Genomic DNA, 12,443 nt, shown 5'->3' on the forward strand with positions numbered 1-12,443 from the left:
TTGAAAATAAGACAACTTTTTTTTGTATCCTACTATGTAAACTTGCATAGTACAAAAATCACTAAGAGCCTGACACAAAGCTCTGGGAATTCATATGGAGTATTTTCACTGGCCTTTAGATCAGGCCTTAAGAATGCCACAGTGGCTTTTTTCAGTTCATTACGAAGGACAGTGCCAGTATTTCTTTTTTTTTTTTTTTTAAACACAAGTGGGGAACGAAGAGATTTAGGAGGAAGTGAAAAGTTCTTTTTGTTGACATAAAATTTTCTTCTGCTGGAATACTAATAATAAAATGATGCAAGGCTTTATATTCTATTCATACAATCTCCAGAGCCTGTCTCTTTTTGTATTAGAATGTCATCGCAATGGCAATTCAGGTGAGAGAAAAGCTCAGCTTTGTGATCCTGTTGACGGAATTGACTCACAAAATAACACACAGAGAAGGAACAGGCTCTGGAGAATGCATCACTCAGAATTGACCATCTTTCCGATTTTCATGTTTAGAGATCCCTTTGTTACCCTTCAAAAGGATTTTAGATATATTCACTTTGCTCTGGGCATTCTGAGTTGTTCGATGCATAATTATTAAGATGAATGCTTTGTTGTTGTTACAGCGGGTCAGAAAATGGAATTTAGATTTTTGTGACAAATTTCTAACTCATTTTCATTCTGGAATGGAACAAAATGTGGGTTTTTTTTTTAATTATTTTGCCATAAGAAAAATTTCAACACTGTTGATTCCAAACTGTTGAAAGGAAAAACAAATACATTTTTTATTTGAAACACACTAAATTTCTAATTTTATTGATTCAAAATTTTGACCTGGACAAGGAAGTCCAAAGGTGGCTATTCTGAGTTTATATCTTAATAAGTGAGCAGGGAAAGTGGACATTGTTCTGTGTTAGGCACAACCAAATAAAAAAAATCACACCAAACAAAATGAAAATAACCCCACAACCATAGTTTGAAGGAGAGCAATGAGTGGGAAAGGGAGATGTTGAGGCAGGGGGAGTAAAAGGCTGTTGATGTAGAGGACCTGGTGATGGGATGGGGAAGCAACTACATACCCTGGACAGCCCAAGGGAGCAAAGGGAGAGAGCTGAGAGCTGTGATGCACTGTCTAGGAATATTTCTGTGTGGTTGCAGGAAAGCCACATTTTGACAAATTTGGCTTCCTGCATTCACTGTGAAGGGGGCAGCTGGGTTCACACATTAGCTAGGGACAGGAATTATCTCCAGAGGAGGCACCCAGGAGACTTGGGGTGGGGAGAGGTGCTGCAAGAGCCCCAAGATGCCAGTAACTTCATTTCCCAACCATCAACTGCAATACTGGATTCTTTCCCCAATCCCCTCTTCTTCCCATTCCCAAGTGCAAGCCCCCCATCAACTATTCTTGTTCCCTGGCACTACTACTCCTGGTCTCTCTTAGACAGCTGTTTACATCTGTGGAGCAGGAGAGGGTAGCTCTGCAGTCTGAAAAGGTGACCCTGGAGGAAGAGAGGAGATGCATTTTTCAGAGATAGAAATACTAACCCCAAATCCAGGTTCCCTCCACCAATGATTTGGTGGAGGAGGGGAATAGATGAGGAAAGGGTAAGCTCTCCCCAGCCCCGGGAACCCTACTAGCAGATGGTCGGACCCACAATGTATAAGCCCTATCCAAAATGTTTATATGTAAAATAGTCCAAACAAGGAGCTGCAAATTGCAATGGTGAGGGGTACTTAACACGAGTCCAATAACTATTCTTTCTTGGGAACTGCACAAGTAGACAGTCAGTCAGTTACCATATCCTCATCTAGTCCCAGACCCAAAGACTCAAGCCCCATTGTAAACAGGCATAAATTAATCCTCTAGACATGCATGTCAACTGAGCCAATCACATGTTCTCCAAATATTTCTGAGTTCACACATACAACCATTGGAAACCACATGGCAAAACATGACAAAATTCATCCACAAATGGAAAGTCACTAAGTGCACCAATCACAAGTTACAGAGTGATAAAACTAAATTTTGGTGAGAAAATTTCAACCAAAAAGAGAGAAAAATTATATAAATTTTTTTTCAAATAAAATTTTACAAAATGTTGTGTTCTTCGAAATTGCATTTACAAAAATTTTGTTGTTCAATTTTCAACCAGCTGTAATTTTTTCTTATATATAAAAATAATGCTTAAATGACTTTACAACACCATTTATATGTCACAACATAATACTATCGCTCATGAGAGATAATGCAGATATATTTCCATTGTCTAATACACGAGTGTCCAGAAAATAGATTTCCCAATAACTTGCTTTATTTAGACTACCTTCTTATCAACAGGTATAATCTGTGTAACAGAAAGTAATAGGAAGTCCAAGTATTAAGTGGTCTGCTGACATCTGAGGTTCTTTTGTAGTACAGTTTGGTCCATGACAGTATTATAGTGCCATTAGGATGCATGGTGGTTTATAGGCAAAGGAGAAAGAATGGCTGCAACATAAAAGCAAAGTGTTTGAACAATTATGATTTGCCACATGTTGAATTACTTACAAGGTATCTGAGGTTCCCAAGGTTTTAAACTTTATTTTGCAAATGAAGGATTATGAGAGGATACAAGACAGCAAGTCATTTAGTGTGTGTGTGGCGAGGGGGGAGATGAAGGGATTAGTCAAAAGAATTGAGTTCTAAGGAGACACACTACATTCAAGACATTAAAACATTAAATAAAAAAACCTCTGGTCTTTCATGGAGGCTGCAAATTAAAGGTCCAGAATACTAAACATGGGCAGGGGTTGACACCAGGAACAGATTTAGGGACAGGCAACCGAGACAACCACCTGGCGTGCTGGGGTTGGGGGCTCCAGGCTCAGGATGCTGTTTTTGTTGTTAGCGACAAAAGGGAAAACAGAAAGTTTGAAGTAAAATGTTTCACATATTCTTGTTTTTCTCCTTTTCAAGTAAACTAGAAAAGGAGAAAAACAAGAATAAAGAAGAATCAGCCTCATATGATGACAGAAAAAGCTGTGAGAAAAGTTGCACACTACAGATTGATAAATCAGATCCTGCTTTTCGGCCTTGATCCTAAACTCTGCTGATATTCATCATACAATTTTGGATGGGCCGGGCAAAATCAAGGATATGATGTTTCCAGTAAATAAGCAAACCGTGCATCAAAGTCATGAAATGGTCTACAAATGCAATAAAAAATAAGGTATTCAAAAGTTTAACAAATTGGTGGGGGGGCAGCAAAGATGCTTTTTGCCTGGGGTGCCAATAGGTCTAGGACCGGCCCTGTTGACACCTCATCAAATATAGTCCTAGACTTGTGTGGGTGGAATAGGAAAAGGTTTACAAAAGATGTGGTTTCCCAACCTGCTCTTGGGATAACGGGATGATATGGGACAACCAGGTAGGAAGCCTGGCCCAGTGTCATCCTCTTGGGTTGATCTTCACATACTTGTAACCTTACAGAGACCATTAAAAACAAAGATGAAAGGAAAAGTACGTACAATGGAAGATTGTAAGTATGAACAATACAGGAAACCACTTTACTGTATTTCTCTCACTCTTATACTTATGTATATTGATTTTTCTATTATTTCCATTATATTTGTCTCTATGAACTAAAACTCCAACAGTTTCTGTGTGTGCTTCTCCAATTTCATCTTCTTAATTAACTCTAAATAGCTACGTGAAAAAGAACCTGTTATTTATGACAAGTTCATGTTGCACTCTAATAAGTATTTCAACAATTGTAATACTTGGCCAGGCTATACAATTTTAAGTGAGAGGTCTCTCTTTTAGCATATGTGCAACGTGCCTCAGGTGGCACGTGACCAGGATTCATCACCAAATTTGGTCCGCTGGTTGGATAATTAGCTTCCCCAGCTTGAGCTGGGTAGTGATGGGGAGTGTGATGTGAATGCTGATCCTGCCCCCCAAATGAGAGGTGAGTCAGTCTCTAAGAATATGGAAACATTTACTTATTACTAGAGAAGATAAGGATGTGGGTGAATGGACATACTTTGTAATGGGGCTTAGCACTCCTGGGTTTGAAAGCAGCTTTGCTCCATTGAAAAACTTACCCTGATGGTACCTGATTGTGCAACCCTCATTCATGCTGGTGAACGCTTACTCACACAAGTATTCTGACTGATTTCAAAAGACCTATCTGTGTGGATGCATGATCGGTAAGTGTCTAATCCAAAGCCACTGAAGTCTGGAGAAGTCTGACCCCAAAATAAAGAGTTGTTCAACTGTGCCCATGAAGAACAGTGTTAGAGACATGCTTTATCAGATGCTTCTCTGACATGAAAGGTCTGATCTCGCAGAACTTTCATTGACTTCAGAAGGGGATCAGAAGTTAAAAGTTTAAGAAAATATTGTTAAGTATTGTGATTGGTGCAGGAAGATGAAGATGCTGCTGTCCTCTGCAGGAAGGGGAATAGCCCCATATATACTGTTCCCCTGCAAAAAGAATAAAGAGATCCCCGGTATGCCACCCCATAACTCTGGGCATCAGATATAAGCGATTAGTGCAAAGCTTTACCCATTTCATAGCATGACAAGCAACCAGCCTTAACCAGGAGCCATGACATGGCTCAGAGAATGCATTTAACCTCTTTACTGATGAGAAGCACTGCTCCAACTACTGGAATTTAAAAAAACAAAGCAAGACTTCTGAGATAAGAACTGGCCATATAATGGACATAAGTGACCAGGAGTAAAGTAATTTAAGACACCTGCTGAAGGATTTGTCCTTAGACAACAGCTCTGGATTAAGAGTAAACTGTATTAAAGTTTGATGAAATATTTGGAAAGATAAAATAATACAAAGGTAGAAATGACCAAGTATGAATACAGGCAAATCGAACTAAGCAGGGAATTCTTTCAGGGATAGACCTACTGCAAATGTTGGAGTTGAGTTCTGTTAGCTTATGGCATGAAACCTCTCTTTTATATATATATTCCATCAAGGCAAAGCTGCGAAATATAACCAAATACAATGGACATGTAATGAAAGTATAGGTCCCTGTTAATCTCTTCCCCTGGACCTTTACACCAGCAAGGAGAGCACAATGATGGCATCAGAGCCCTCCACCACTGGCACAGAAAACAGAATTCTGATCACACAGTATTCGCTTAGATCAGGCATCTGTGCAATGGAGAGAAGAACAGTTATTCTTCCTGGGTGCAAATGGATGAGGAAGGGCGAGGAGAACACAGAACCATTGCTGGCTGGGCATGAAGAACATTGGCAGATGAAGCACACCTCTCCTGCTTGTGTGACAGTGGAACTCACGGGGGACTGTGACTCAGAGGGACTTTTTGGAGTCTGTGGGGCAAGACAAGCTATTTGTCACCCCATATTCTGGGTTTGAGTAAAGTCTTGATCAGTCCTAAATATTTTATGTAGGTTCTCACAGCTAGAGGTACTAGGGCCTAGTGGATAGCACAGTGGATTGAGATTCAGGAGAGCGTGGCTCGAGTTGCAGCTTTGCCACTGGCCTGATGGGGGACCTTGGGTATCTCAATTGTGCCTCAATTTCTCCATCTGTAAATTGGGGAAAATGACAGTGACCTTCTTGAAAAGCACTTAGAGGTCAATGGATGAAAAATGCCAGACAAGATCGAGGTATTAATTACCACTATGTCCATCAGCATGGTATCCCACTGTTCAGACTGCATCTGACACGAGCATGTGGGGAGGAGGATGCTAAAAGACTTCCCTTTCTTATTTCCCCATTCACAAGGAGCAAGCCCCACTGTGCTCAGAAGGGGGCAGGGACTGCTGCCCTTCTAACACCAAAGGAAGCATTTGCACTGGAAGTAAGACCATGCCTTCCCCTACCACAATTCCACATCCATCCACAGAGCTGGTCAGCAACACAGGAGGAGGCAGAATACAAGATGATTGTACAGGTTATTCAGCATACACACTCCTTCTCCCTACATTCTTGGGACATTTAGGGACCAGATGATTTGTCCAGAGGCACAATTCCTGCTGGAGCTCCCTCTATAAGAGCCAGATTTAAACATGATCTGACCCTCCATTTCTTCTTCATTTATGATGGAGTGAGAATACACCCTAGTGCAGACATATGTCTCTGTTTATTTCATCAAGAAAAAAACAAAGCCACAGTCTTTGGGGAAACTGCATATAATTTAAGGATGTGTCTTTCCCCAACAGTTTTCCTAGAAGATGCAAAAAGAGAGAAAAGGAGATTAGAAATTCAGATGATACCTGATGATTTCTTGATTAAATGATTCTTGAACATTTCAGGATACAAAGCATTTTTGCATGTGTGCATTCATTTTTCATGTTTTGCATAATCTTTCCGATGACTGTATGCACAAGTGTATCATGTAGAAGCAGCAGCTAGCTGATGTGATTACTCATTAAATTTAATGAGCAAGTTAGAATTATCTACTATAAAAAGTAAGTTGAACACAAAATCACATATCTGAAAGCCAAACTAAGGGATGAAAACATATGCAAGTACAATTAGTCATGTAACCTTTTTAATATGCATCACTATAAATACTTCATACAGGTATCCAGAAGACTTAGATGCACATTACCCTACTGGAACACAATTGTGTCTGTGTATGAAATGATACATTTAACTCTAACAAGACACAATTGACAGGAAGAAAAATCACCACTATTTTAAGGGGTCTTTCTTTTGTAGCAGTGGAATGTTTTCAGTACATAAACCAGTGATAGCTGAATAACATTCAGTCTTTTTTTCCCCTTTTTAAATTCACTGAAACAACACAGCATTAAATGCGGAGTGCTTACATGTTATTAGGTCAACATAAGCAAGTGTGGGGCAACTTACATACAAACAAGCCAGATGGGTACAGCTGGAACAGGAAACACAGCTACATGGAGAGTGAAACAAGATGGAAGAGAACAAGATGCCACCAGGCACTGCCCACCTCCTTAGGCCACTCAGCATTGACTCATTAAGGAAAGGGAGATATTATGAAAGGCAACAATAAGTGGGAGTAAGAAGTTTCCCACAAGGAAGTACTCCCAGCCCCACACAAACCTTTGGGAGGGTAAAGGGGTATGGCACCCAAATCCCCTCCTGAGATGTGGGAAGGAAGAATCTTTCCACCTCAGCTCCCATCATCCCATAAAGGAGAGAGGTGAAAATTGGGCCAATCATTTCCCTCATCCATAGAGGAAAGAGGGGAAGAAAAAAAGGCCATCAGTGAATCCCATGATCTGTAAAGACAAAGGGAGGATTAGGAGGCAGCAAAAAGAGCAGTAATAACACCCAAATAAGGATTTTGTATTCTTCCCATGAGAGTAGAAAATGTTAGATTTTGGGAGATAGCTTTAGCCACCTAAAAACTTCAGGGATTGCATTAATAAAGGAAACACAGAGCTTGGAACAGAAGCTTATTTACTTAATTAAAATGGCCAAGTTTACTCCTGGTACAAACCTAGCCACAAGAGCAATATTCAGCAGCTGTTTTTTATTTTATTTTATTTTATTCTGCCCTCCCTTCCCCAAATAAAGAAAGTTTTCTATAATCCCGAGCTTCCCACTGGAGCTAGGAGTAGGAAGGGAACTTATTTTGAATCTTGAGGGAAGCTTCTGGGACATGGAAGGGAGATTAATTTGGACCTGGTTGGCAAAGAGCTTAATTTGGGTACAGCAAACAGTTTCCTGGTAGTTGGAAGGACACTGATTGGTACATGAGGACACTGTGGTTTCTGTGTTGGGTTATGTGATTCTTAGCTGTCTTTTTATTTATGAATAGCTGTATCTAATGTCCTTTTGGATCTCTATTTGCATTGATTAGGTTGTTAGACTTCTAGGGGTTAATACTCCTATCTCTAACACAGGTCTAAGTCTGTTGCCATCAGTGGAGTTACCCTAGATTTACATTCTTGATTAGAGATGCACTGAAACACTGAGCACTGGGGAATTTGGACTGAGTGGGCATTTGGTACTGAGACTGAACAGGCTTTTCAATTACTTCTCTGTGGAATAAAGAGAAGAAAAGTCCATACATGCATTACAGAAACAGCTAAAACACTGACAAAGAGAAAGACCAAGAGGCCTAACCTGGTCCACGCCTGAGGCCTTATATACTGCTCTCTGGAGAAGCCACACAAAATCTATCCCCAAATTCCTAGTTCAGTCCACTATACCCAAGTCACAGAGTGATCTCCTAATTTAATCATAAAAGGAGAAGACCAGCCGAACATTAACCAGGATGGTTTGCTGCACAGCCTTGCAGATTGCATAGGTGCTTGCCTTTTGATCAAGTAGCATGTGTGTGTTCATCCAATGCACACAGCACAGGGCCCTCAGAGCCTAAAGACCATATCTTGAGGCCAGAGTTGCTGAACCAAAGGAGCAACAAGAGATGGGATTATTTACAGACAGGATAAAATCCACAAGTTACAGAATAAATATACCACCAAACACTAAAGAACAAAACATTTATGCCCAGCTCCCATTTAGGCACCTGAACAAAGTAGCTAGATCACATTGTTACCAATGGAAGCTTATTGAGCACTTTTGAAAAACTAGTTATTTCAATTAGGAATTTAAAATGGGACCTAAGCTCTTTTCAAAATGGAGACTGATTTCAAATCCCTAAGAGATTACTTCTGAGTTCATTGTCATAGGGAACACCTACCTCTGGGATGGACATTTAAATCTGTTCTTGAGGAGCTAATGGACTCAGGTATGATTTTGGTGGTACATGAAACCGTAAGGGTAGGTCTAAAAAATTTGAAGGATCACAATATCACAAACATATCCCTATCTTCTTCCAGGCCCCTTTAATCTAATGCTACCTGTCAGCCTCCAAGCCATCTCTGTAATGTACAGAAGTCAATGTTGTTTCATGTTTGTGTCCTCCAGATGTCATGTATATGAAGCACTATCCATTTACTCCCTGCCTTTAAGGAACAGTACGACACCTTGTGGGTCCAGAACATTGATGGGGTACTTTCACAGGACTGTTTAAAAGCTGGGATGTAGCACAGATCCTGTGGATCCATGACAGGATGAGAAAAAAGCAATTGCTGACAAAATTTAAATATGTGGCTGTATATTAATCATGAGATTTTGTCAGTCATTTTGGAGCATTACTTAAAGGGTTAATTTCTTAAATTGAAGCTCTTTCAATGAAGACTGAGTCATATAAAACAGCTTCATGGTGAAACCTCTTTCATTTTAGCTCTTCCACTGAGCACCTTTTATTGAAGCCTGAGCCATATATAGAGTTTTGTGAGGGAAGCATGGAGCTTATTTCAGTAAACTAACTCCTAAATTAATTGATGTTACAGCTCATCACCCACCAGAACACTTCCAGAATACTCCCCCTATTATCTTCATCTGTCAGGTTAAATTTGTCTTTATAACACTAGATTCACTAGGAAAGAGAAGAGGGAGCTTTATTGGCCAAGGAGGGGGAAAGGCATATAGAGGGGCTACTATTTCAGGGGTCTGATCATTCTTTCACTTAAATCAATGGGAATTTCACCATGACGTCCCCCTACACACCCTAAGAAAGGATGAGGTAACTCTTCTAACATGTTCTAAACTGTTTAAATGTTCATGAAAAATTTAGAGGAAAAAATAAGTTTTCTCTCGCTCCAGTCCATCACAACAAAACATTACAGGAATTTTTCTAGCCAAAAATTAAACATAGTACAATTTTTCACATAATGTCTGTAATAAACCAAGATGTGCTCCAGTGTTATACAATTATGATTAGCAAATCAGTGTCCTAATTCTGGACTGCGTTTCTGACCCACAACTCTATTCTTTTGGCATAAAAAGATCAGAAAGCAACTGGATCTCCTCCCAGCTGGGAATTTTCCTTTGCAGGAAGAGTACCTGGGTGTCCTGGGGATGGAAGAGGAATGGAGGGGAATGTGGTAAGAGTGCTTTGCTGCTGGAATAGCCCCTCAGCAGTCTCTAAGTGAGGGAGCCAGGAAGCCAAGTGGTACAAAAGTGTCTTAAAAACATCTATGGTCCATTCCCACCCCCCAATCCTTGTGCACTGCCAGGAATTTCCAATATGTAATGACCCAGAATCCTGATCTGCAGGCGAGGAGGCACTTGAGGCTGCTCAGGAAGGGAGGATGAAAAGGTCAACTTAAACTTTATTCTCCATGAATCCTGGGCTGAATTGAAATTTTTCAAGCTTAGTATCATTTCAATATTTTTGGAACATTTGGGAAAGATCAGTTATTCTGTCATGAGAGAAAGAAAAAAAACCCAACCTTTTCCTATATGTTTCAATTGGAAATTTTGTACTCTATTCAGAAATTATTGGGACATTAGAAACATCAAACTTGGCTTAATTTGTAGATCTCATAGAGATCTAAAGTTTTGATCTGAGTTCGAAAAAATTCCTTCAGACATTTTTCAGTTATTCCACATCTTCCCAATAAGTTTTGTTTTTCAAAATCTCAAAAACAATTTAATTGATATTTTGGAATGAACAACTGTAGCCCCTTGTTCTACATAATAAAAATAATAAAATAAATACATTTAAGACTATAAAACACAAAGGCATTTTATAATGGTAATATTTTTTCTAATACTCTTGTAACTTTATTTTAAAAATAAAAATATAATAATAAAAAGTCATTCCTGAATTATGCCTCTATGGGCCAAACTTAAGTCAAGATTTTATTGTAGAGATTTCTCTTGAAAGTTCACACATAAGAACAATACATACAGCCCCTTGACTCTAGTGGTCTGAATGGCATTGCTATAATGCTATCATTAGTTATTTGCAATAGAAATAGAGAATAAATGCATGACTATAAATATATCAGTATGGTGATTTCATACTGATATATTTATAGTCATATATTTATAAAGACATTTGGTCTAATTCCACTACCATTTTCATATTTTACACTGGCGTAATTCAATGACCTCAACAGAGCTGCTCATGATTTATACTCGAGTAAGTGAGGAAGAATTAGACCCATTCTGCTTATTTTGACAGTCATATCTGTAATGGAATCGACACTTTGAAAGTTGCTAACAGAAGTCAATCAGCAAAATGATTCTTTTTCCAACGTAAGGCTGTGGGCAATCAAAGAATCTATGAACATCTGGCTTAGTTTTTGATTGTCATGCTCACTGATGAAGCAACAATTAGTCAGTACGGCTTGTGTCAAAAGACCCATCAAGTTAAATCAAATTAAGTCAGGATAAATTGAATCCAATTGGCATCTATGCATATTTGTATGCATAGTTTAAGTAAGCTTCTACTATACAACATAAGCAAAACAAATGTAGACTTTATTTTTTATGTTTTTAAAATAAAAATTACCCCAAATTATTTGACTTTTAAAAAACAATCTGGGAAAAGTTGACCTTTTTTTTGGAAATGCAGTACTACAGATTTGTAAATAAAATCAACGCCATTTTTCTCTCCTCCTTATTCCAAAACCATCAGTGAACATATTGTGTTTTATGGATTTGGACAAAACTCTTTCAAGCATATTGCTAGAGATAGCAAAATACTTGATGCATTATGGTTAATTTTAAAGGCAAACTGTGGTAAACCCCTCCCCCCAAATTTAGTTTTTTAAAACAAATGTTTACAAAACCTTAGACTTCTCTGTTTTCATTTGTTTCTAATTCTAGTGGAAATAGAGTTTTTTATTTTTAAAACTAATCCATATTTTTGTTTGGAATTCAAACATTGCAACATTGTGTCAGATTGTGCTGTAAACTACAACTGGCTACCATGGGCTCCCAGGACAGTGTTCGGGCAGCTGGGATCACACTCCCACTTTCTATATATTGGAGGTAGAAATGTCTCTTTGCCTTTCAGTGATTTCTCCTGTGCTATAGAAATCCTTCACTGGCCTAGAATGCTGATACTAACCTGCCCTAATAAACCAGAAAATCTGGCTCATGATTTTTAACCTGAAAATGACTTTTGGCAGCTCTTCTCTTAAACTACTTTCCATTAAAACACTAATCCCTTTTACATTACGAGTCTCTGAATGGAGGCTAAGAGTGCTTGTGTTAGTGTGAATGGGGAGACAACAGCTCAGGGTATTAGCCTACTCCTGCAATTGGGCAGTTGATCCCCAGCTTGTTCCAACTAACTTTTGAATAATGTTGAAGCAAGTCTTCACTTCAGAGGCTACTTTCCTGGGATGGTCATGAAAGGTCACTGTGAAGTTAAGAATGACACCAAGAAATATGTTGACTTTGGGTCATAACACAATTTTACCATAAAACTCGACAAACTCTTTTGTGTGATTCTGTTATCAAGGTTGAAAGTAGAAACTACTGATTTGCTCAAATTTAGGCTCAGCTGCCACTTTTGGAAGTCATCTTCCATGATCTAAAGGTGAGATGTAAGGATCACTTCAATTTCTTTAAAGCTACGGGCATGAAGGGTAAGTGCCAAATCATCAGCATATGCAAATATCTGTGCTACTGTT

The sequence above is a fragment of the Gopherus evgoodei genome, chromosome 8 (assembly GCF_007399415.2).
Source record: "Gopherus evgoodei ecotype Sinaloan lineage chromosome 8, rGopEvg1_v1.p, whole genome shotgun sequence".
Lineage (NCBI taxonomy): Eukaryota > Metazoa > Chordata > Testudines > Testudinidae > Gopherus > Gopherus evgoodei.